We start from the raw sequence: 24,729 nt of genomic DNA, 5'->3' as shown, positions 1-24,729 counted from the left end.
ACAGATGCTTAATAGAAAGTGTCCTGAAGTGGTGTTGGTGAGGACATGGGTGCTGCAGGTAGTGTAGTGTGAAGGAATCTAAGACCCCTAGGTTACTCAGCCTTGGGCACAGCCTCCAAGCCCGAAAGGACATTGCCAGTTTGAATGTGGTTTGATTCTGTTAGGTCACCTGGGAAAAACAGGATTGTAGAACTTTACCCTCCTTCAGATTTCCAAGAATTTTTGAAGCATGGTGAGAATAACTCTCCCATTTGCTTTCTACTTGGTGTCAAAAGCACACTCAAAACACCCAACATATTTCGGTAGAGACTCGTATTTGGTTTGAGGCTGATGGGAAGAAGAAGCGATGAAACTTACTTCTGATTTATCTTCTTTTCCTTGTAAATTGGTTTAAGTTCCTTAAAGATGCCAGATATTAGACTTTGTCAGATGCATAGTTTGCAAACACTTCTGCCCATTCTGTAGGTTGTCTGTTTACTCTGTGAATAGTTTCTTTTGCTGTACAGAAGCTCTTAAGTTCCCATTTGTCAACTTTTGCTTTTGTTGCAGTGGCTTTTGGTCTCCCTTCTTTTCCTTATTCCTCTAGTTTTGTAAATCAATTTCAGATGTTAGAAAACATCAAAGAGAAATGTTTCTACTTTTGTTTTGACCAATACAAGTCACTGGGGGTGTAGATAGTTAGATGAAATTAATTAATACCATATTCATTCCAAACTGTTATTTATCAGACATTTATTGAGCCCTTACTAGAAGTCAGGCATTGTGCCCAATTGACATTAGAGCTTCAACGCAGGTAAGATTTTGTTCCTACTCTCATGGGAGTCTTACCATTTCAACTGGGAGGCAGGTGAGTAAACAGAAGGACTTGGTAGAGATTAATAGTTACAGAATAACTCAGTGATGGTGTAAGAATGCACAGGAAGTATGCTATCCCAGCCAAGAGGGTATTAGAGAGGCTGTGACAGGCTTCAAACTGTAGATGATGCAGGACATGTGAATGAATTTTTTCAGGAAGATTAGAGGAAAGGAAAAAGGATAACCCGTAACTAGAGAGTATGATAGGACAGAAAAAATGCTATTTTTAAGAAAGAAGAGGTAACAACACTGTGTTGCATACTAAAAATTTGCTAAGTGGATTGCTCTTACGTTGTTTTCTTGTCACAAATAACAATAACAAAAACAATTTGGACTCTATTTTCTTGAATTGTTCCATGTTTACCAATCACATTGCATTTCTAATGATTGCATTATCATTAGAAAATGCAATGTTATAAATTTTAAAAGTTGAGAAATTTATAGAAAATTAATTTATTTAAATAAACCTCTAACCACTATTTCAAGGACCATGATTAAATAAAAATTACCTAAGAAAAAAAGAAATAAGTGAATAGTCACATGAAGTAGAAAATGAACAAATTTGGGAGTTAGGATTCATTCACTCATTCAATGAATATTTATTGTTCATTGTTAGATTAACATGTTAATATGTTAGATTAGTCATTTTGGATTTCATGGAAAAGGCCTAGGTTTGCCTCTTGGCTGTGCCATTTTCTTGCTGTGTGGTTTCTGAGTAAGTCAGTAACCTAATGTGAGAGTCTCTGACCTTAATTCCCTTACTGACAAAATGAGAATTGGACCAGGATCACTCTAGTTCTAAAATGATTCTCTGATGAACATTAAGAAGAATGTGTTCTTCTAGTTTGCATGAGTAAAATTTAAGGTTGGTTCATTCTAATTCAGAATGCCTCGGGCATTCTGTACAGACTGTACAAAGTTAATGATTCCATACTGGAAAGAAGAGTGTTCAAATAATGGTCCCATTAGGCAGTAATCCTCTTATTTCAGAGTAATAAAAAAACACACATTTATGATTTGCATGAAATAAAAACCTCAAGCCTTGGTTGTTTCTGTGAAAAATCTGTCATCTCTGTGCAAAGTGGTTTGCACTCAGAGGATTACTGTAATAATCGCAGACTTTTTTTTCCCATCACTTCATACTCTTTCTTTCCCCAAGAAACAATGGGGTTTTTTAAATTTCTTTATGAGCCATCATTACTCAATTGTGAAAATACTAAGTTTTGAAGGGCAAGAACCATCACTGGCTCAGGAGAAATTTATCAAGCAAATAAAAAATTTGTGCTGCTATCTCTTCCCTGTCTGATTAGGCTAAGCATCTCTCCTTTCTTTTTCTACCTGAATCTCAGTTGCCTTTTCATTTAGGTTGGCCGGTAATGAATAACTGATACTTATACACTAGTAATTATGAACTTAAGATTTCATCTCATGTATTCCTTATGAGAATCCACGATGGGTATACCATTATCCCTTTTCACAGATAAGGAAATTGAGACTCTGAGATATTGGATAACGTTCCCAAGATCATATAACTAGTGAGTGCTCGAGCTGGGATTGGAACCAAGTCTTGTTTATCCTCCAGTCCTTGTTTTTATCCATCTTACTGTGTTCTCTCTCTCTGGAAGATTTAGCTGGCTCCCCAGTGAGCATGCTTATGGAATTGTTAGCATCAATACTGATTTCCGAAGCTCGTGCTCTCTAATGGATCTTAGCTATACTCCTTGCCTTGTTTCAGTGGTGATCACACTCGTGTAAAGATTTGGGGCAACTAAACCTCTTCTGCTTGCCATGACATGAAGCATAAATTTTCTCATATATGCATTTTTAAGCAGTCAAGCATTATTTGGATAGGGCAAATATTTGGTATTTTATTTTATGTTTTTTCAATGGGAAAATTACTTTGCAGAAATCTTGAAGAAAAGTATCTTTCTCTAAAGGAAGTGAATATAAACCAAAGACAGAAAAGCAATTTACCAAGTAGAAGATGACAAAAATTACTGGCAAACTGAGGCTACTCACTGACATTTCCCATGGGCATCGAGAGAAGAGGCAGAGTGTGGGCACAGAACACAAAGCAGTCACCTGGAGTGTTTTTATGGCCATATGACTTAACACTCTGGTGGGAAAATTGCAACTGAAACGGAATAACTGGAGAATTCACAATAAAATCTCTCCTCCCCGCCTCCATCCCAACAAAATGGCATTTATAGAATACCAGATGATGAAACAAGCTTAAAAGCAAGAAGAGAAAATCATATTTTGGCACTTGTAAAGTGAGTTGCTGGGCATGCTTTAACATTATTTAGCTTATATGATCAACCAAATGCTACTCCTATTCCCCCTATAAATTACTCCTCCTCTCTCCCAACACTGTATATTAGCCTAAAATCCATGAATCATTTTGGAAAGACAGCTGTCCTATGGGCCTGTTGTAACTTTCTGAGATATCCTGCAGAATAAGGCTACTCACACCAGCTGGAAAGATATTCTGCTCTTTCCAAACCTTTCTCTTTGTTCATGGATGGCCTCTCCATTTCCCTCCTTTACTCTGGCAATGTGGCTGATTTTCAGGGGACTCTTCACGCTAAGAAAACCAAGACCACTGCTCCTCTTTAGGCATGCAGGGAGTTTCCTCAACTTAATATTTAGGCATGTGGGGAAAGAGTTTCCTCAACTTAACATTGCAGGTGGCCTAGATTCAGGCCCCAGAATCTGGGTAGTGCCAATGAATCTGCACAATAATGTATTCACAGCATCAAGGAGCCTCCAGATTCTGCACTTCAGAGTGAAGAAGTCAGCATCACAGTCTGAGCAGTAGAGGTGATCTGAGAGGTTTCTGTCCTTCCCAAAGTAAGTCTTCCACCCTGGCATGGAGGGCTATCAAGAAGATTCCCTTCCTTCTTATTGTCACCTCCCATTATAGCTGGCCTTGAATATGCATTCATCTTCACCTCCAGTCCCGATTCTACAGCTTTCCAGTCCCATGCTGCCACAATTTCAAATGTATCTTGGCCAAATCAAGTTCTCTGCCTTCACTACTCAAGTGGCCTCTCCCTAAATCTCTTCTGTATCTGTTAAAAAAGTAACCAACCCTTGACTCCTCCCTCAAATTTCTCTCCTCATCTTTTCAATATTAACTCAATTTAAACAACAACAAAACTCCAAAACGATTGCTTCTTCATCAATAGTATGGCTGGTCTTAGCTCTTTTTTTTTTTTTTTTTTCCTGTTACTGATGTTCTCCCAGGCTTTCCACCAGAAAGACTGAAATCATGTCCTAGCTGAGGCTGCTGCCTCCGGTCTTTTTTTCTTCCAATCCTTTCTACATACCATAGAATTACGTGCTTCTTAATGTTTTCCTAGGATTTCTCCTCTGTTCAGAAGCCTGAAGTAGGATCCAGCATCTCTTAAATCAGCTCAAAATACTTTGCTAATTTTTTAGATGTTATAGAAAACATCTTCAAATTTACTAAATTTAATTTCTTGCTATTCTTTAAACACATCTTTAGAACAGACAAGAGAATTCTCATTCACCTCACCGGCACTGGGTTACTTTTTAATATCATATCTCTCCTCACTTAGAAAGTTTGCAAATAGACTTTCTGTTTAGCTGAAATCTATTCATTAAAACCAGAAATCTCAGCTTATGTCCCTTTTCATGAAGCTTTCTGTGACTATTCCAGTCTGCAACCTTGACTAATTTTTTTTACTACTTTGAATTTCTGTTGGTCTCTCTCTTCTGGTTGAATGTTGTATTGCATTGTTCTTGAATACTTTAAGGACACTTAACCTCATCTTTGCAATTAGACTGTAAGCCCATTGAGGATCAGAGACTACTCTAAGTTCTTCTTCAAACAGACAGATTGGCTAGTTTTTGTGATGTCCTTTCCTTGATTCCCCGATAAAAGATAAAATTTACTAAAATTTTTAAACAGCCCTTTAAAGTCTATGGAGCCCTTTCATATACATTATCTTTAAACCAGAAAGTCCTACTGGAATTTAATTACTTTATATTCTTAATCAGGAAAAGTAGCTGCTCACCACTCTGTAGAGTTGCAAGGTCTTCTTGGAAAAGGCTTCAGTACCTATCTGAGTAAGTGAATATATGCTGACTAGAATGCTAAAGTAACAAAAAGTTGCAAGGAGATCTTCTATCTTATTCTTTAAGCCTTCCTTCAGTATAAGGAACTTTTAAGTGGCAGTTGGCTAGCCTGTATGAGGAGCCCAGAGAGTTGGCAGAGAAAGAAGCAATTCCATTCCCTTAGTTCGTTCTCCCTCTGATTCAGAACTGGGGAGCTCTGCTAGTATTAAAGTGGTCCCGACCAACCATCAATGACAAGTCTTTAAGTAAAGTTAACATTAAGATCAGACAATGATGGCACCTAGCAGCAGGAAAAGAGTGAGCATTATACTCTATATTTGAAGCAGCAGCTATGTCTATGTCTTCCATTTGGAATCAGCTTTAAATCAACTCTCCTTGGGAATGACTTGCCCTGAGGAATAAAAGACCCCAAAGATCTGAAAACTAAGGCTGTAGCATTTTGGAAGATCAGGTCTACCTGAGGTTCAGTATGTTAGTCTGTGAAGAACCCAACAGCCAGCGATGGGCAGCATAAAAGGGATCTGATTCCCCATCAAATCTCTGGACACAACCATTGGAGATCACTTTGCCCAGGAAAAACATTGCCTGAGTGTACTCAGGAATCACGCCTTATATGGCACATTCTGCTCTCTATCCTGAGGAAGTGGCTGAGTAAAAGAAGTGAAAGTGCTTTAATTCTGGGAATCCAGCTCTCTTTACTGGCCATAACACCAGGGAATGGGTTCACCCCTCCTCAAGGAATAAAAATGAAAGGAAAGGTAAGTTTGTCTCAGCTACTGTGCATTGGCCATGATCAGTCAAGTCAAACCCAGCTTCCAGTAGCTCTCTACCATAGTAAGTACTCTTTTCTCTCTTGGATACTATTAAGCAAGAGGTTACTTGGAATTAAAATGTGGATAGGATTAGGGATTTGACAAAATGCAGATCAAATTTCTCACTACTCCTGCTATTCTTGACAAGCAAAAGTTCAGGCATTATATTCTCAAATTTGAGGGTTAGTCTATATCTACATGTATGCAGAATGCAAAAGTTGTTCCATATTATTTTAATCTTTACAATAAACTTATAAATCAGAAAGGTCAGATATCACTTTTCCCATTTGAAATGTCAGCTCTTTGTAGCTGACAGTTAAGAAATACATATTAATTATATAATCTTTTAAAATATCTAATCTCCTTTTTGACCAGGTGTGGTAGGCAGAATAATGGTCCACAAAAATGCCCGCTTCCTAATCTCTGGAACCTGTAAGTATGTTATTTCACATTGAAAAAGGACTTTGTTGATGGGATTAAATATCTTGAGACGGGGAGATTATCCTGGATTATCTGAGTGGGACCAATATAATCACAAGGATCTTTATAAGGCAGGCAGAAAGGTCAGAATCAAAGGAGATGTGATCTTAGAAGCAGAGAGAGACAGAGACAATTAAAGAGATTTGGAGATACCATGTTGCTGACTTTGAAAAGAAAAGGGCCACAAGCTAAGGAATACAGATGGTTTTGAAAAGCTGAGAGTCAAGGAAATAAATTCTCTTCTAGAGCCTACAGAAAGAAAGAGGAGGGCAGGCCTACTGATACCTTTACTTAAATTTGTGTTGTCGTAAGCCACTAAATTTGTGGTAGTTTGCCATAGCAGCAGTAAGGATCTAATATTCCAGGAGAAAAAATTAGTGACAAGTCTTTAGCCAAAACACTGAAAATGTGATCTGTTTTACAGCTTGTATATTTGTGGGTGGAAAGCAAAGTTGGTAAAATAATTGGTGGGAAGAAAATTTTTTGGTGGTCCCCTAACAGATGGGCTCATTGTGTGTTTCTACTTTCCTGGCATTACCAAGCTCTCTTTGCAGACACGTTTAGCTAACACAGCCAAATGCTAACTGCACTTCTATGTGCATGTCTTCACATTTCATACTTGGGTGTGAAAGTAGAACTGTGGGAAGGGCCAGGGCAGATTCTAAAGGGTCAGTGAAAATTTTCGTTTGCCTAAAGCTTTTCCAAGCTAAATTCAAAGTCCATTAATATAATATTATTTCACAATATTAATTAAAAATGAGAATTTGCTTTTGTAATCCTGTGAAGAACCCTGCTTAGAAATTTGCACATACTTTTCCACCTGTAGGGGTTCAAGTTCAAAGTTTTTAAGGTTGTCTATTCAACTTTACTGTAGAGAAATAAGCTTCATGCTTAAAAAATGTTCTTTTGTTATTTCAATTTTTACTAACACTCTATTTTGTTGTTAATAAGATTCTAGGAACGTATTCGCATAATCTTCATGTTGTTTTTATTACTTGTTTTGCAGCTTTTCTTTTTTCTCTCTCTTTTTTTAATTATACTTTAAGTTCTAGGGTACATGTGCACAGCGTGCAAGTTTGTTACATATGTATACATGTGCCATGTTGGTGTGCTGCACCCACTAACTCGTCATTTACATTAGGTATAACTCCTAATGCTATCCCTCCCCTGTCCCGCCACCCCATGAGAGGCCCTGGGTTTTGCAGTTTTTCAATAGATTCAAACTAAGTCAACCCAGATCTAAGTAACAAATTTTCAGTAACTTGGTGAAATTTCCAAAGTCTCTAGCATTAAAAAAAAAAAAAAAATGTTTATCTGGAGATAAGTAGTCTTGAATTCAGACACAGCTATAATTCCATAACATATTCAGCTACAGTAGGTAGAAAGCTTGAAATATTATGTGTAGCCTCTTACTCCTGATAATTACTAACAATTATTGAGCACTTACTGTGTGCTAGGCACTGTACTATGTATTTTACACTTATTGGCTTGTGTAATGTTCACACAGCTGTGTGATGTAGTGTGGTGGGCTGATTGTGTTAATAGTTGCATTTTTTCACACACTCTTGCATCCACACCCTTTAGTAATTTCTTTTAACATTGGCTGAGGCATGACTATGCGACTTGCGTGGCGAATGGAACAATAGCAAACTGAATACAAGCGGAGACTTGAAAAAGTGCTTGCACATTTACCTTCTGTCTCTGGGATCTCTGCCACCACCAGCAAACAGGCCATCAGCCTCCTGGAGAGACATGAGACATATGTGGAAAGGAGCCAAGATATCCCAAGCAAGGTCATTCTAAACTATCAAGCCCCAGCTTCTCTTCTAGGTAATCGCAGAAGCCTGAGTGAGCCCTGACTGAGACCAGCCAAGCCCAGCCCAGCCCAGATTGTAAGGAATAATAAATGGTTTTGGGTTTAAACTCTAAGTTCGAAGGTAGTTGGTTACTTAGCAATAGCTACATGGTACATGTAGCTAATACTATTATTTTCAGTTTATATATGAGTAAACTGAATTTTAGAAGGATTATGTATCTTGCTCAAGGTTTTGCTTCCAGGCTGTTTGACTCTAAAGCTCATGAGCTTAACCACATGCAATCAACTACGATTTGGTAAACTGTGAAATGAATTGGTCAACCTTGAACTTGATAGACTAGTTCTTTATAGACACACACACACACATATTATATATATGCATGTATATGTATGTGTGTTCATATACATGTGTACACATCATGTTTCCCTTCTGAAAGGGCAGAAATGAGTATAAAGAAATAAATAAATGTGGCATCATGGACTTTAGGTGATCATAATTGATTAGTTAATTTCACATGAGTGACACTTCACCTTTTGGGTGGGATAATTTTCCTATTATATAGAGCTCTTCTTATGCTATAGGATGTTTACAAATCTGACCCTGTATAATGTTACCAATGCCCCTCCAGTCATAATGACAATGAAAAGTGCACCCACAGTACTTTTGATGACTCATTTTGGTCCCTATATATTACAGGAAATTTCCGAACTTTCCTCCATGGGGAATAGGGAAGGGAGTGAGAGATTGTCTCCAGCGGAGAACCACTCTTAGAAATTTTAATGTATTAGCTTTAATACCAAACACATGTGGATTTTTTGTGGATATGTATGCACTAATTTAAAATAATTTTAATTTAACTTTTAAGGCTTAATAAATTATTATCAGGCAAACACCTTTGACATCACCACTCAGGGAAAGAAGTAGTACTTTGTCAGTTAGCCTAGATACTTCTCTTATGTCCCCTATCTCAGTTGTAACCCCCTCCATACTCTCAAAAGTAACTGTTCTTCTTTTACTCTTTTATAGTAAGCACTATTTTTTTTTTTTTTTTTGTGAGACAGAGTCCGGAGTCTTGCTCTGTTGCCCAGGCTGGAGTGCAGTGGTGTGATCTCGGCTATCTCTAACCTCCACCTCCAGAGTTCAAGTGATTCTTCTGCCTCAGCCTCCTGAGTAGCTGGGATTATAGGCAAATTTTTGTGTTTTTAGTAGAGACAGTGTTTCACCATGTTGGCCAGGCTGGTCTTGAACTCCTGACCTCAAGGGACCTGCTCCCCTCGGCTTCCCCAAGTGCTGGAATTACAGGCATGAGCCACTGCGCCTGGCCTATAGTAATCACTTCTTAAATTTTTATTTTAGCTTCATCATTTAAATGTATGTCTCTAGTCACTATATTTATTTGATTATACTTTTAGAATCTTCTATATCAGCCTTTTTCAATCTATAGTTATTCTCTTCATTTCTTTTTCTCAAAATTAATCTGTGGAAGAATCTTGGATGTTTACTTATTTCAGGCTTAGGGCATTAAATATATGAGATTAGCACATTTTTTGTTTGGAAAAAAGAGCACAGTAATATATTTTATATAGTCAACCTATGTTTAGTCAGTCTGTCACAACTATGCATTGGTTCAGAAAAATATTGTCATTTTGGCAATATTTGTATCTGGGGATAATGACCCCTGACTTTCATCAGTTAGCATTAAGGCCAAGAAACACTTATGTAAACAGTGAGATTAATAATTATTTCAAAAACAACAAGCTTTGATTGGCTTCCAGGGATGCTATTAACAACTCTTAGCCCATACTTATTCAAGAATGATGTCATCACTTGAGCCATATATAAATCACTTTTTAGATGATATAAAGTGATATAGAAAATAGCTTTTGCTTTCAACATTTTCTCTGTGCCCAGTTGTTACTTCATGACTTTTTCCTTCCAAATTAGAAAACAATCAAAGCCTGGTCACTTTGTGGGATCATGATGCTATAGTTTGGGCTGCTTTCTTAGTTCTCTACTTTAAGTCAGAATGATTTTAGAATATCAACTTACAGAATAATAGAGAAGGTAAGTAGCTATTTGTCCTTTCGAAGTTGGCAGGTAGATCGATTGCCTGGAAATCGGAGTGCTGTTCAAAACCAGCATATTGTATTTTCTGGTTGTAATCACAATACATATTCATTACAGAAATCTTTTAGGAAAAATACAAAGAAAAATAACAAAAAATACAAAATACATGCCTTACTGACAGAGTTCATTCTCATTTTTCCTGTAAGTGTGTATGTTTAATGATCACTTTCAGGGACAGCATGCCACTGCCACTGCCCAAATCCTGTCCTGTTAGCACTGTGACAATGCTGCTTCTCATTTTGCACTGTGTGCATTCCTCTCTCCTGCTATGCATTCCATGTGCTACTATACTCTTGAGGTAGCCACTGTAAAGGCTCCCACCATGTTAACTCACCCACAGTATAGCTTTGCCCATAATTCTGCATGGGACTGTCTTCTGTTGCACTCTTCAAAAGAAGTGTATCTCATCCCAAGACCTTTGGACTACAGCGAGCAGACTTGTGGGACAGGTAGGTTCTCAGGCTACATTGGTCTGGATAGTTAATTAGAAAGCCAAGTAACAACTAAATCTATTAATCTATAGCCCAGGCCAATAATCTTCCTTGCTAGCTGTCACAGAAGCCCTCTCCTTCATCTTAAGTTGGAAAAGAGCTCATCATTAAGGGGCTTCATAAACTTTATTCCATCTTTATTTTTCATGTGATCTCTTAGCTTCACTAAATATTTATTGAAGAGCTACCTATTTTTAGGTCTTCTGCTAGTGGTTTGGGGAGCCAGATTGATAAGTAAAGTGCATTTGTGGCTCTCAAAAGAGTATTCATCTCAGTAGTTAATTAATTCTAAACCTATTACACAAATTTATATTTGACACTGCCTGGCACAGTGAAGGATCAGTAAGTGTTAGTAAATGCAATGATTAGTAATCATCATTAGCTGAAGGATCCATGTATCATTCAAATGAATATGATCTGTAAGTAGTTAGAAATGCAAAAACAGATTTAAGAAAATACATGTGTTCAGGCCGGGCGCCGTGATTTACGCCTGTAATCCTAGCACTTTGGGAGGCCGAGGCAGGTGGATTGTCTTAGCTCAGGAGTTTGAGAACAGCCTGTGCAACATGCCCTGTCTCTACGAAAATACAAAAAATTAATTGGGCATGGTGGTGCGTGCCTGTAATCCCAGCTACTCAGGAGGCTGAGACAGGAGAAGCACTTGAACTTGGGAGGTGGAGGTTGCAGTCAGCTGAGATCACATCACTGCACTCCAGCCTGGCAGCCTGGGCCACAGAGCAAGACTCCATCTCCAAAAAAAAAAGAAAATATATGTGTTCAATTATTTGTGTGATACATTGCCCATCCATCTGTAATAGCTTGAATGGTCATAGAAAACAATCGACAAGGCTGGTAAACTGCAATTGTTTGCACACTTTCAACTTTATTCAGAAGACACATATGGCTTTATCGGTTCATTCTCCAATAATGCATAGTGCTCAACAAATTTGTATAACAGGTTTAGAATTAATTAACTACTGAGATGAATACTCTTTTGAGAGCTGCAAATACACTTTACTTATCAATCTAGCTCCCAAAACTACTAGCAGAAGACCTAAAAATAGGTAGCTATTCAATAAATATTTAGTGAATGAATGAACTCATGGATTTAAACAACCATGCTCAGGAATATTGCAAGGCACATCTGTTTTCAGTTCTTCTAAGAAAAGTAGGCTCAAAGGCCTATTATATCATCAAAAGTTATTCAATTCATTGTAGGAATTGTTCCAAATTCATGACTGCACTCTGAATGATAATCTGGTAAAACTAGAATGATAATCCCATAGACAAATAAAATATCTCTTAACTCATTCATTTATTGGTGTACTCAACAAACATTTATGAGCACTCACTATATACCCCTTACCCCTACCGTCAATATTAAGCAATGGGAATATAACAATGTAAAAGACTGGCATGGTTCCTACTCTTATTAAATTTGCAGTCTAACGGAGGAGACAAATAAATAGCTGATTTCAAGAGTATACAGTCCATGCTAGAGAAATACATCGCCTAACCCAGTGGTCTTCAAACTTGGTGGGCATCAAAATCATTTGGAAAGCTTTTTAAAAACACAATTTGCTGGACCCAACCCAAGAACTTCTGATTCAGTGCATCTGGGATATGTCCCAAGAAGTTGTATTTGAAGTTCTCAGGTGATGCTGAGGCCGCTGGTCCAAGGATAACACTTTGAGAACCACTGACTTAGACTAAAGGAGTGTTAGGCTGAGCTAAACTCTGCAATCTCATTATTTCAATTATAATTGAGGCCAGGGTAATTCATTGAAATACTAATTTGTATAGATATATTTATTGCTTTCTGGTTTTCAAGGAGAGAGCTGATCTGTAGCCATTTTTTGCCACATATGTTTTTGGAAAGTGTAAGGCAGAAGCTTTTTAAACTAAGTGGCCTTTTGTAAACATCTACACTCCATTTAAAAGAGTTTATGAGGCAGTTGCAGTGACTCATGCCTGTAATTTCAGTACTTTGGGAGGCTGAGGTGGGACAATCGCTTGAGGCTAGGAGTTGGAGACCAGCAACATGGCAAGACCACATCTCTAAAAGAAAAAGAAAACCAAAGCAAGAATGCATATCCCATTCACAACAGACAAAAGAAAAAAACAAACCTAGGAATACCTCCAACCAATGAGTTGAAAGATCTCTGCAAGGAGAACAACAAAACACTCCTGAAAGAAATCAGAGATGACACAAACAACTGGAAAAATATGCCATGCTCATGGATTAGAAGAATCAATGTTGTTAAAATGGCCATATTGCCCAAAGCAATCTACAGATTCAGTGCTATTCCTATCAAACTACCAATGTCATTTTTCACAGAGTAAGAAAAAACTATTCTAAAATTCAGATAGAACCAAAAAAGAGCCCAAATAGACAAAGCAATCTCAAGCAAACAGAACAAAGCCGAAGGCATCACATTTTCTGACTTCGAACTGTAACATAAGACTACAGTAACCAAAACAGTACCATACTGGTACAAAAACAGACACATAAACTAATGGAACAGAATAGAGAAGCCAGAAGTAAAACTGCAAACCTACAGCCTTGTCCATCTTTGAAAAGGTCTACAAAAACAAGCAATGGGAAAATGATTCTCTGTTCAATAAATGCTGTTAGGATAACTGGTCAGCCATATGCAGAGGAATGAAATAAGACTTCTACTTTTCACCGTATACAAAAATTAACTCAAGATGGATTGAATATTTAAATATTTAAATGTAAGACTTCAAACTATAAATTCTTAGAAGAAAACTCCATTCTGGACATTGGTCTTGGCACAGAATTGATGGCTAAGACCTCAAAAGCAATTCCACCAAAACCAAAAATTGACACATGGCACCTAATTAAACAAAAGAACTTCTGCACAGCAAAAGAAACTGTCAACAAAGAAAACAGACACACTGCAGAATGAGAGAAAACATTTGTAAACTATGCATCTGACAAAGGTCAAATATCTGGACTTTATAAGGAACTTAAACAAATCAACAAATAAAAAACAACCCCATTAAAAAGTGGGTCGAGAACATGAACAGACACTTTTCAAAAGAAGACATACAAGTGGCCAACAGACATGAAAAAAGTGCTGTAAATCACTAATCATTAGAGAAATATAAATCAAAACCACCATGAGGTATAACCTCACACCAGTCAGAATGACTACTATTAAACAGTCAAAAAATAATAGATGCTGGTGAGGCTGCAGAAAAAAGGGAATGCTTATACATTATTGGTGAGAGTGTAAACTAGTTCAGCCATTGTGGAAAGCAGTTTGGATATTTCTCAAAGAATTTAAAACGGGACTACCATTCGGCCCAACAATCTGATTATTGGGTATATATCCAAAGGAAAATAAACCATTCTACCAAAGAGACATATGCACTCATTCATTCATCAGAGTACTATTCACAATAGCAAATACTTGGAATCAAGCTAGGTACCCATCAATGGTGGACTGGATAAAAAAATGTGGTGCATATACACCATGGAATACTACACAGCCATAAAAATGAATGAAATCATGACCTTTGCAGCAATATAGATTCAGCTGGAGGTCATTATCCTAATCAAATTAGTATAGGAACAGAAAACCAAATACTAAATGTTCTCACTTCTAAGTGGGAGCTAAGCATTGGGTACACATGGACACAAAGATGGGCAACATTGACAGTGGAGACTCCACAATATGGGAAGGAAGGAGTGGGGCAAGTGCTGAAAAAGTAACTTTTGGATACTATGCTCAGTACCTGGGTGATGGGATCAGTCACACCCTAAACCTCAGCATCATGAAATATACCAATTGCGTGTATTGGTATTGAGATTCAGCAGAAAGAAGAAATTTCGGTTGTGCTAGAGAAATCTGGGGTCAGTGATCAGAAATCTGTGATCAGAAGAGAAGCTTGCCCCATTTCGTGATCATATACTAGAGACATGACAAGATCATGTCCAAGAAACATGGCAAAAATGGGGCATCAAAGGAAAATGGTCCTGGGTCTGAGGGCTCCCAGCCTTGCCTGTGATTCCCTTACCCAAAACATGGAGCACAGACACAACAGAGGAATCAGACTTACAGGAGCCACACAAGTTGTGGAAATGGACATTCAGAGATTCTAAGAGATAACAAAGGGACTAATTTATCCCCATCCCCAAGAATCTGGTATGACATAAGACTGAGTCCCTGACAATGCTGGAAGAGAAGAGCAACACAGCAGAAAGGGTTTCTTGCTAGGTGAACACAGGGAAGCTGCGGCAGTGATTTAAATAGGTTGAATTGTAATGAATAAGTATTATTTCCGACATTTCTAAATTTGTGGGCTCAGATTTATACTTGTCTCTATTAGTTCATGAGACAATTGTAAAATCAGTTTAAGAGAAATTATAAAACCAGTAAACCATCACTTGATATATATTTTTCATGAAGTTTTTTCTTGAGGGGGAAAGTCTAATAAAGAACTTCATACTTAACATGGGCTCAAGAAATATTTGTTAAATTGAAATGACCGTATTAGGATGTTTCCAAATTCTCCATGTGTATCCATGCTAAATATACACTTTAGGACAGGTGACATGGTATATTTTAAGAGAGGCAGTGTAGTGCTTGGGTTGAGGAAATAGGTTTAGGAATCACCTGCTTAGATTCAAGTATATTATACGATAATTTTGTAACCTTAGACAATTAGCTAAATGTTTTGTGCCAAGTTTGCATTTGAAAAACGAGTGTAATAATAATAATGCCCACCTCTCAGTGGTGTCACCAAGATTAAATGAATGATATCTTTGAGGTTTTAAATGCAAGATTTCAAAATTAATGGCAATGTATAGGCTGTAGCCAATTTGCGTGGGTGAGCTCATGAATAAGTTCCAAATAGATAAGAATGTGCCTTTTATTGTATATTCCCCTTGCAGACTTGGAATTCAGAACCTTTCTCAAAAAGCCTAGAATTTGTTGTTATTGTTGTTAAACTGTGATCTGTTTTAAGGTTTGATGAACTGAGATCCTGCAAAATATTCAGTGCATTAACAGTGACAGTTTTAACATTGGCATAGAAACACTCTCAAGATATTTAAACATTAGCTAACTTGATTGTCTTTGGACTTCAATGCTGTCTTTATATATTTTTGTCCTTCATAACTCAGGTTATAAAAATATCATTACCTGAGCTAAAAAATGTGCAGGGCAACCACCCATCTTCCAAGTGTGGTCTGTAGAACATGACATATTACATAGGAGAATAACACAGGGGTGGGTTTCTCCTTGGTTATTTCATTATACTAAACATCTGTACATTTCATTTTAGCTTGTATTATAGCTGGCTTTCTTGGTTACAGGCACACAGAGTATCTATTCCCCAAACAAGCTCTGTTTCTTGTAACTCACCATCTCCTTTTTAATTCCTTAATTCCACTGGCAATTTGGAGTGGTCTGCTTACTCATGTTGTGTCTGCAGTTCTGGAGTCTTAGCCCTTGAGTCATGTAATTTTGGAAATCTTTGCCTTCTGCCTTATGTATTAACAGCAATCAGGCAGCCTCTTAAGACCTTCCTGGAAACATCCCAAAATACCTCAACTTTTATTTTGGTTTTAGTTTGAAGAAATATCAGTCAAGTTATCCCTGAGCTCCTAATTTTGACTGGCCACCCAGCTGAAGACAGCCTTAGAGATGTCTAGTTTGGCAAATCAACATCCTTGGCAGCAATTTGTGGATTTACTAAATGTCACACAACCAATTTGTATTATTGAGGTACCAAAATCACAATTTAGCTTTTTATTCCAAGGAAAACTTTTTCTATGACTGATGGTTAGTACTAGAAATTCCTTCCTTTCTTATTTAGCTGATCAATGAAAGACTAGGTTCCAAAGTAGGAAAAAAACTATGGGATTAAAGATTTCCTAAGTAAAGAAACCTATTTAAAAAAAAATTAGTAGCAATTGAGGGGTAAAAGGGTAGATGAAACTCTATAATCAGAGTTTATAGAATATGTGTTAATACACATATTCAATAAAACCTTTTTAACCTACTATATACAGGATACATTGCTAAGTCACAGAGAAGGTGTGAAAAACTAAGACCCATTTTCTTGTCCACAAGAAGCTTATGGTCTAGAATGAAAGGCAAGAAGATGAACAGGTGATTTCAATACAGAGTGCTAAGTGCTATATTAGGAGGAAGTACTTAGTATGACAGCACTAAGATAAAGCACCAGGAACAATATGGGGTTTGGGGTTAGAAGAATTTTCCTGGAGGTGTTCATACCTAAGCTATAATAAGAAAGGGGTAAATAATTTGGCCAGGAAAAGATAATGCATTTTGAGCATTCTAGGCAAAGGAAATAGCCATGCAAAACCTCAATTATTGCAATCAAAGAGGGAAGGTCTTAGAAGTTCTCACTCACATATTATGTTAATTTTGGTAAATTGTAAAAGTAGCCACAGATTCTTCCCATTTGTTGCATCCAGGTTCTTACAATGTGATGTCACAACTCCTCCCATAAAGAGGTGGGGTATATATTTCTACCTCTTGAGTCTGGGGTGGCCATGTGACTTGTTTTAGTCAAAAGGACATAAGCAAATGTGAAAAGCTGCTTGTGCTTTGGAATCTGGTCTCTTGCTGAGCTAAAGGCCTGAGACCACCACGTTTTATGAGCATGAACAAGCCTGCAGGGGGAAAGAGAGATCACATGGAGAAAAACTGAGGCATCTGGGCTGACAATCTGCCGACTGCCAGGTAGGTAAGAGAAGCTGTCTGTGCGAGGCAAAATTAGCTTCACTACCCTGCAAAGATGTCCATATCCTAATCCTCAGGACCTGTGAATGTGTTATTTTACATGGCAAAGGGGACTTTGAAGATGTGGCTAAGCATTTTAAGATGGGAGGATTATCCTGGATCATCTTGGTGAGTTTATTATAATCACAAGGGAGACAGGAGACTCAGAGTCAGAGAAGATAGGGTAATGGAAGCCAGGGTAGATATCATAGAGAGATTTGAAAATGGTATATGGCTGGCTTTCAAGATGGAGGGAGGAGTCATGAGATAAAGAATATAGGTGGCCTCTAGAATCTAAAGAAGACAAGGAAACAGATTCCTCTCTAAAGCCACGAGAAGGAACACAGGCCTGTGGATATCTTAATTTTAGTCCAGCTAGACTTCTGATCTTTATTTAGAACCCTCAGGAAATACAAACTATAACAAACAGTTGTTTTAAGTTACTACATTTCGGGGTGATTTCTTACACAGGAACTGCTAAAAAATACACTGATCTATAAGTTCAAAATAAAAAGCAAAAGAGTATTTATATTAAGCTACTTAGAAATAGTCATTTTCTAACTCTCCTATGGACTTTTATGTGGGTTCTTTACATCTTCTGAGATTCCAAATGAAGATTTCACCCATTCTTTCATCCAATACAACCTGGTTGTCTGTTGTCTGAATAGTAATGAACTAGACCCTGCAGTAGAAATTGGAACTTGTTTCTGCTTTCAAAGAGCAATTCTGTTCCTAGAAGTCTCATCTTGAATATGTTGCTTAAGTCTCTAAACTTCAGTATCTGCATCTTCAAAAATGGGATAATAATAGTACTTAGCTTAGAGAATTGCTTTGAGACTCAGATGCGAAAATGCTTATAAAGCACTCAGCTTTACATGACATTCAGTAAGTATTCAATAAATGCCAGCAGAATTGAAAAGAGATGAGGGAAAACTAGATGGCAAATAAAAGTCAGAAAGATAGTAATATGAGAAGTAACTCTTATTTATTGTTTATGATGCTCTGGAAAACTTATGCTTATGTTTAGTAATAGTGACAACAACTCTGCAAGGTAGATTTTGTTATTTTTACTTTACAAATGCCAAAATTGAGATTTCAAAGGTTAAGTATCTTATTGGGTTGGTGCAAAAATAATTGCAGTTTTGCCGTTACTTTTGATGGCGAAAACTGCAATTACTTTTGCACCAACATAATACTTGACACCACACAAGCAGCCAGTAGCACCAGGCATCTAACCCTGCACGGTCTAATCCTAATGTCCTTCATCTTCCTGTATCAGGTGGCCTACAGGTGACTGTGGCTAAATCAGCTGCAGCCAGGGTGGTCTTTTTAAAAGACATATCTGATTCTGTCAGCCATGCTTTTACAGCTCCCCATTGCCTGTAGAATCAATTTCAAAATCCTAACATTGTCTCTAGGCTTTTCACCATCTAAATTTCCTTCTCCATATTGCTTCCCTGTGCTCTGGCTATACTGACTTCTACCAGCATGGTGAACACGACATGCTCTCCCCTACTTCAGGATTCTTCACACTGACTGATCTCTCTCCTGGAATGCGTACTCTTTCTTACGTCTTGGACCAGCTAACTCTGGCACGTCCTTCCCACCTCTGTTTCCATATAAGTTTCTTCTCTGATACTTAGATTCCTTGGCTATGTCTTTTCTTCAATCTTTTTTCTTTTTCTTTCTTATTCTTTACCTTTGAAGTTCCTTGTCTTATCGCCAGTCTTTCCCTGTAGTAGAAACCTCCTGTGGCTGTTTGATCCAATAGTTTATCTTTTCTGGACACTGTCTACTGTACAAAGGAATGATCTCTCAGAATCTCCATTTCTAAACTTCATTACCATTCCCCCCCTTCCTGTTCTCATCTTGTCCATTCATGCAGAGTTGAGCATCTAATTTAGGTGACCATTTTTTTTCATTCTACCAAGAATTTGGAGTTTTGAACAAAGAAATGTAGAGCCTAAAGGGGGCGGAAGCTGAATTGCGTTAACAGCTCTCTAAAGCTAAGTCCCATCAGCTCCTACCTCTCAGTCTACAATTAGCCCTGGTTCCTATTCTTCCCAAGCTTGGTTGTTCACCTCATCTTTGGATTTCTGGTTGTTTTCAGTATCCTTCCAATACAGTCCTCTTTATCCTTAAACTAGCCAGATATGATTTCTCTTACTGCCAGGCTGTGAACTCTATGAATGTAATTTGAGAATTCCTTCTCATTATCCACCTGTTATAAACCTGTTCGACACCCTGATATTTTTGGAAGCATAATGAAAAAGACACTCATTAGTCTCTAGATTTATCTTTTAAAAATTTTGATGTTTGGTAGACTCTTTCAAAAAAGCTTCCATATTGATAATTATTTAATTAAAACAGGTCAATGTAAGCCTAGAGCCTCCATGTCTGTGACCACTGCTTCTCTTGCACTCTACTCAGCTTAGACAAACTCATCTCTTTGGAATGCTGTGAGAGGACATTCTGTCCTTTGTTAAGGGACTTGACCAACCGAAATTATATTATTATGCCTACATCTGTTGAAAAATTCCAGAGAAGGTTAGAAAGAAGCATATGGGATTTTGGCTTGAATCAGATTAAATCAGTTTGGAATGAAAAAGCAAAGATAGTTTGAGCAGTGAACTAAATGTCACAACTATGAAAAGTATCGATTTTACTACAAACTTTTTTTCTTCTTTGAATGTCCTATATATCGTGCATTCAGTGGTGTTCTTGTTAGTGTGAATGAAGCTATTGGTACTGTAAACATAACTTGTGTTACGTGATGTCTAGCTCATTTGAGTTATACTAGTATACTACACCAATTTCTTATCTATTTTCTTGTATTTGTATTGGTACCTCATAGTTGTGCATATTTTGGGGTGCTTGTGATATTTTGATACATATATACAATGTATAATAATCAAGTCAGGGTAACTGGAATGTCCATCACCTCAAATATTTATCTTTTATTTGTGTTGAGAATATTAAAATCTTCTAGCTATTTTGAAATATATATAATATACTTATATATTATATGTAAATAAGGTATATATATCATATAACAGATATATATTGAAATATGTAGTATATCTTATGTATGTCTTATATATGATATATAGAAATATATAGTAATTACAATTATAGTTAATGATAATTTATTATCGTTCATTATTGTATTATCAAATATTAGAATCTATTTCTTCTCTCTAACTGTATTTTTATGCCCATTAACCAACTTTTCTTCATCCTCCTATTTTTTAACTATCCTTATTATGCATGTTTCTCACTCAGTTTGAGTTCTATGGTCATCAACTCTATGATACGCTCACCAGAATTATTAATTTTCTGCTACTCTTTTCTTTTTCCACATTACTGCAATAAATCCTCAAGACTGAATTCAAGAACTCTCTTCCCTGTTTGAACATATAGGCTACTGAACAGTGCAGAAGTAAGACTGTATAACTAGCAACTAAAACTACTGCAAACTTAGGGTTTTCAAGTCCACTGGAGCCCTCAGTGTTGCTTGGTAATTTTTTTCACTAAATATGGGTTAACAGCCTCAACCTTTTCTCTTTTAGTAGATTACTTTGCCTCAGTTTTCATAGACAAAATAGAGGCCATCAGATATTAACAATTTCTCTTCCCTACATTATAAAACTTCCCATGGTAGTATCCATCGTTCTTTTCTGTATAAGGGAAAATGAGTCAATATTTATCAGCTGCATGCTTTTTGTATCTCCAGCCTAACCCGAACTCTTGAACTACACTCATATTTCTTATTACCTATTAAACATCTCTACTGGGTATCCAATACACTTTTCAAACTTCACTGATTGAAGTTGTCCCATCATCTTCCCCATGCCAGGTAATGGCAACTCGCATCCTTGCAGCTCTTTAGGCTACACACTTCGGAGTTATCCTTGCCAGCCAAGTCATTATCATTTCTTGTTTGGACTATTTCAATAACCTCCTAATTTATCCTCTTTCTCCCACAACATTGTGCACCTGCAGTCTATTCTCAATATAGTATCTGGAGTTATTCTGCTAAAAATGTAAATCAGATTATATTTTCTGCCCCAAACTATCCATTGTGTTCTCATTTCATGCCAAGCAAAAGCCGAAGTATTTGCAATGGCCTTTAAAGCTTCATACCGTTGGGTTCATCATTGCCTCTTTGACCTCATGGCCCTATTCTCCTCAGTCGTTCATCTCTTTGTTGTCCCTTGACTATGGTGGCCTTGCTCGGCCTTGGGCCTTTGCATTTGTTGTTCCCTTTGCCTGGAACGGTCTTCTCCATGATATTTGCCTGGCTTTCCCTTTGCTTACTTTGGATTGTTGCTTGAATGTTTTCTTCTCATTGAGGCATTCTTTTTTATTTTTATTATATTTTAGATGAAGTCTCGCTCTTGTCCCCCAGGCTGGAGTGCAATGGCAAGATCTCAGTTCACTGCAACCTCCGCCTCCCGGGTTCAAGCAATTCTCCTGCCTCAGCCTCCCAAGCAGCTGGGATTATAGGCACCCGCCACCACACCCAGCTAATTTTTGTATTTTTAGTAGAGACGGGGTTTCACCATATTAGGCAGGCTGGTCTCAAACTCCTGACCTCAGGTGATCCACCCACCTCGGTCACCCAAAGTGTTGGGATTACAGGCGTGAGCCACCACGCCTGTCCTCATTGAGGCATTCTAATCACTTTATTTAAAATTGCTTGATACTCTACACTGTTCTCTATCTCCCTTTTATGTCTTAATCTTCTCCATAGTGCTTACTACCATCTAACATTCTGTATATTCATTTTGTTTGCCTCCTCTGACTAGAATGCAAGATCCATAAAAATTGGATTTTAAAAAAGTACCCCTATACTTTCCAGTGGCTATGACATTGCTAGAATATAGTAGAACTTCAGTAACGAATTTTGAAATGAATGAATCCTTTTTCCCTTGCTCAAGAACTTTGTTTACACGCTGAATCCAACTTTACTGCCCTCTTTAGGAACTGATTCATCAGTTATTCTCAGAATTTCCTGTGTTTTTCCTCTCTTTCATCTTAATATAGTCTTTAGGCTATAACTGTAATTAACAATCACTAATCTCTTTAAAAATATCTTCCCTGTGGTTTCCAGTTTAGGCTAATTTTCTATGAAAATCACAGTAAAGAAACACAAGATGGAATGAATGCCTAGGAAATATAGGAGGCTGGAAGACAAAATTAGATTTTAAAAAATATCTGGAAATTGGAAAGAGGATGGGAGCAAGATGAAGGATGAGACAGAATAGAGGCAGCTATAGCTCAGAATATATGGAAGGGAGCTTTGAGGGGTGTGTGTGTGTGTGTGTGTGTGGTTGGGGCCACTGTCAGCTCATCTTCCTGGTGGTGCTGAGAGAATATTTGGACCCCCCGTTGACAGGGAGAAAGAGCAGTAATGAGAAGTAAAGTTAAAAGGAGGAGAGTTATTTTTTTGATATATGTGTATGTATTGCATCAGTCTGTTCGCCCATTTCCTCTCCCCATTGTTACACACAGAACTGTTCACTGGTGAGTTAGAATGCTGAGATTACAAGGACTTCTTTATACATCCAGTGTTACAGCCATGTGTTGCTAAAAAAAATCCTAGTGCAAAAGTCAATATATTTGCTGACACTGTACTAACTACTTAAAATCATACCACATTTCATTCTTCATATTTAGGTCTTGACTTTTATGTACAGTTGTTTTTGTTAGATTTTTATAATTGGATTTCTGCTAGAGAGAAAAAACACATTTTTTACTTGCATTAACTCTTTCAATTTCACAACAAATCTAAGAAAAATGCAACAACTGGAAAATTAAAACAGCTGGAAACATTAAAATTATCCATCAATATATACAAATATTGATTAAGTAAATTATAGTGTAATCTTACTATATATCATGCAACTTTTAAAAGAAAGGGAAGTAGATGTGTGTGTCCTGAGGTGGAAAAATATTGAAGACACGTTTTCTATTGAAAAAAGCAAAGCACATGATGGGATCCATGGACTAGGCACATGGACTGGGAATTAGAAGGGAGTGCTTAGAGCACAGTCACCTGAAATATCAGAAATATCTGAATACCTGCAATATCTGAAAGTTTGCGGTTTCTGCAGATTGATGCAGAGTGCAAATGCCAGGAGGGAGAGACCTTGACCATCAGAGTGCAGGATGATGCTCGTTCTCCAACAATTTGGTTTTTTGGATATCATAAGAAAAATGTCCAGGGAAAACAGAGACACTGGGGAAAGATAGTTGCAGTAAAGAAGAGCAAAAGAAAACAAGAAAAAGAAAGAAGAAAAGCCAATTGTGCAGAAAATCCAGGAATCTGCCCCCAACACAGCAAATATTTTCTGAGATCTCTAAGCAAAGAGATTCTTTTGGAAGACAAACACTCAGGACAAAGGCTGTGTATCAATTTGAGTATGACCTACCACATGTCAAAGAAGGAATGGAGTAGACTGGCTGGACAGATATGAAGGTTGTATGGTTCAAACGAAATCTAATAGGCCATTTTGGATCTGCCTCACTGGATTCACGGTAGACAGTGCCCTGTGTGAAGAGTGAAGAAGAATTTTCTAGCGACTTCATAGACATAAAAGAGGACTTCTTTTAGTTTATTTCCTCTGGAAACCCTTGTGTTTCCGACTCCTAACTCAGAATACACTCTTGAAGATGTTGATATAAACAAAGTTTGTATCTTTGATGGACTTGTAGATGAAAGCATTCAGAAGAAGGTGACATTTTGAAAGGCCCAGGAATACTCTTTCAAGACAGCCCACTTGTCTGTCATTCCAGGGATACATGATCAGACACCAACGTGGAAATAACTATCATTTAGGGATGGTGGCCATCAATCAGGTATTTGATATTCTGTCCACTTATTTTGAGACTCCTAACTGGCCTGAAGCATTGAAGAAGGGAATTTCTTCCAGAAAAGTTATATTCTTCAGAGCACAGTGGGAGGATGGGCCTAAGACTGCAGCTGCAGAACAAAGCACTGGAGGCCCTGACCAAAGAACAGGGCAGAGGGTGGCAGTGATGCACACTTGCCTTTACTTGACATCTTCTTGGACCTTCACAATAAGCTATTAATGACAGGGACCACATTTTGTACTCTTTTGTACTCTCCCATACTTCCTGGCTCCCAGGACATACCCATATTTATATTAAGTAAAAACATTTACCTAACAAGGAATTAGCCCCAAACCACATGGCTTTGGATGTGTTTTAATTCATCTTTTGTACATATATCATTATCTGTGAA

General features: G+C 37.5%; 1 pseudogene; it reads left to right on the top strand.

The window, feature by feature from the left end:
* LOC105525465 overlaps window positions 1-24,439 on the top strand; it is a 35,764-nt pseudogene extending 11,325 nt beyond the window's left edge.
* Window positions 24,440-24,729: the final 290 nt, after the last annotated feature.

Source organism: Colobus angolensis, unplaced genomic scaffold (assembly GCF_000951035.1).
Source record: "Colobus angolensis palliatus isolate OR3802 unplaced genomic scaffold, Cang.pa_1.0 Scaffold535, whole genome shotgun sequence".
Lineage (NCBI taxonomy): Eukaryota > Metazoa > Chordata > Mammalia > Primates > Cercopithecidae > Colobus > Colobus angolensis.
The sequence above is the reverse complement of the archived record's forward strand: the minus strand, read 5'-3'. Positions and strand labels throughout refer to the sequence as shown.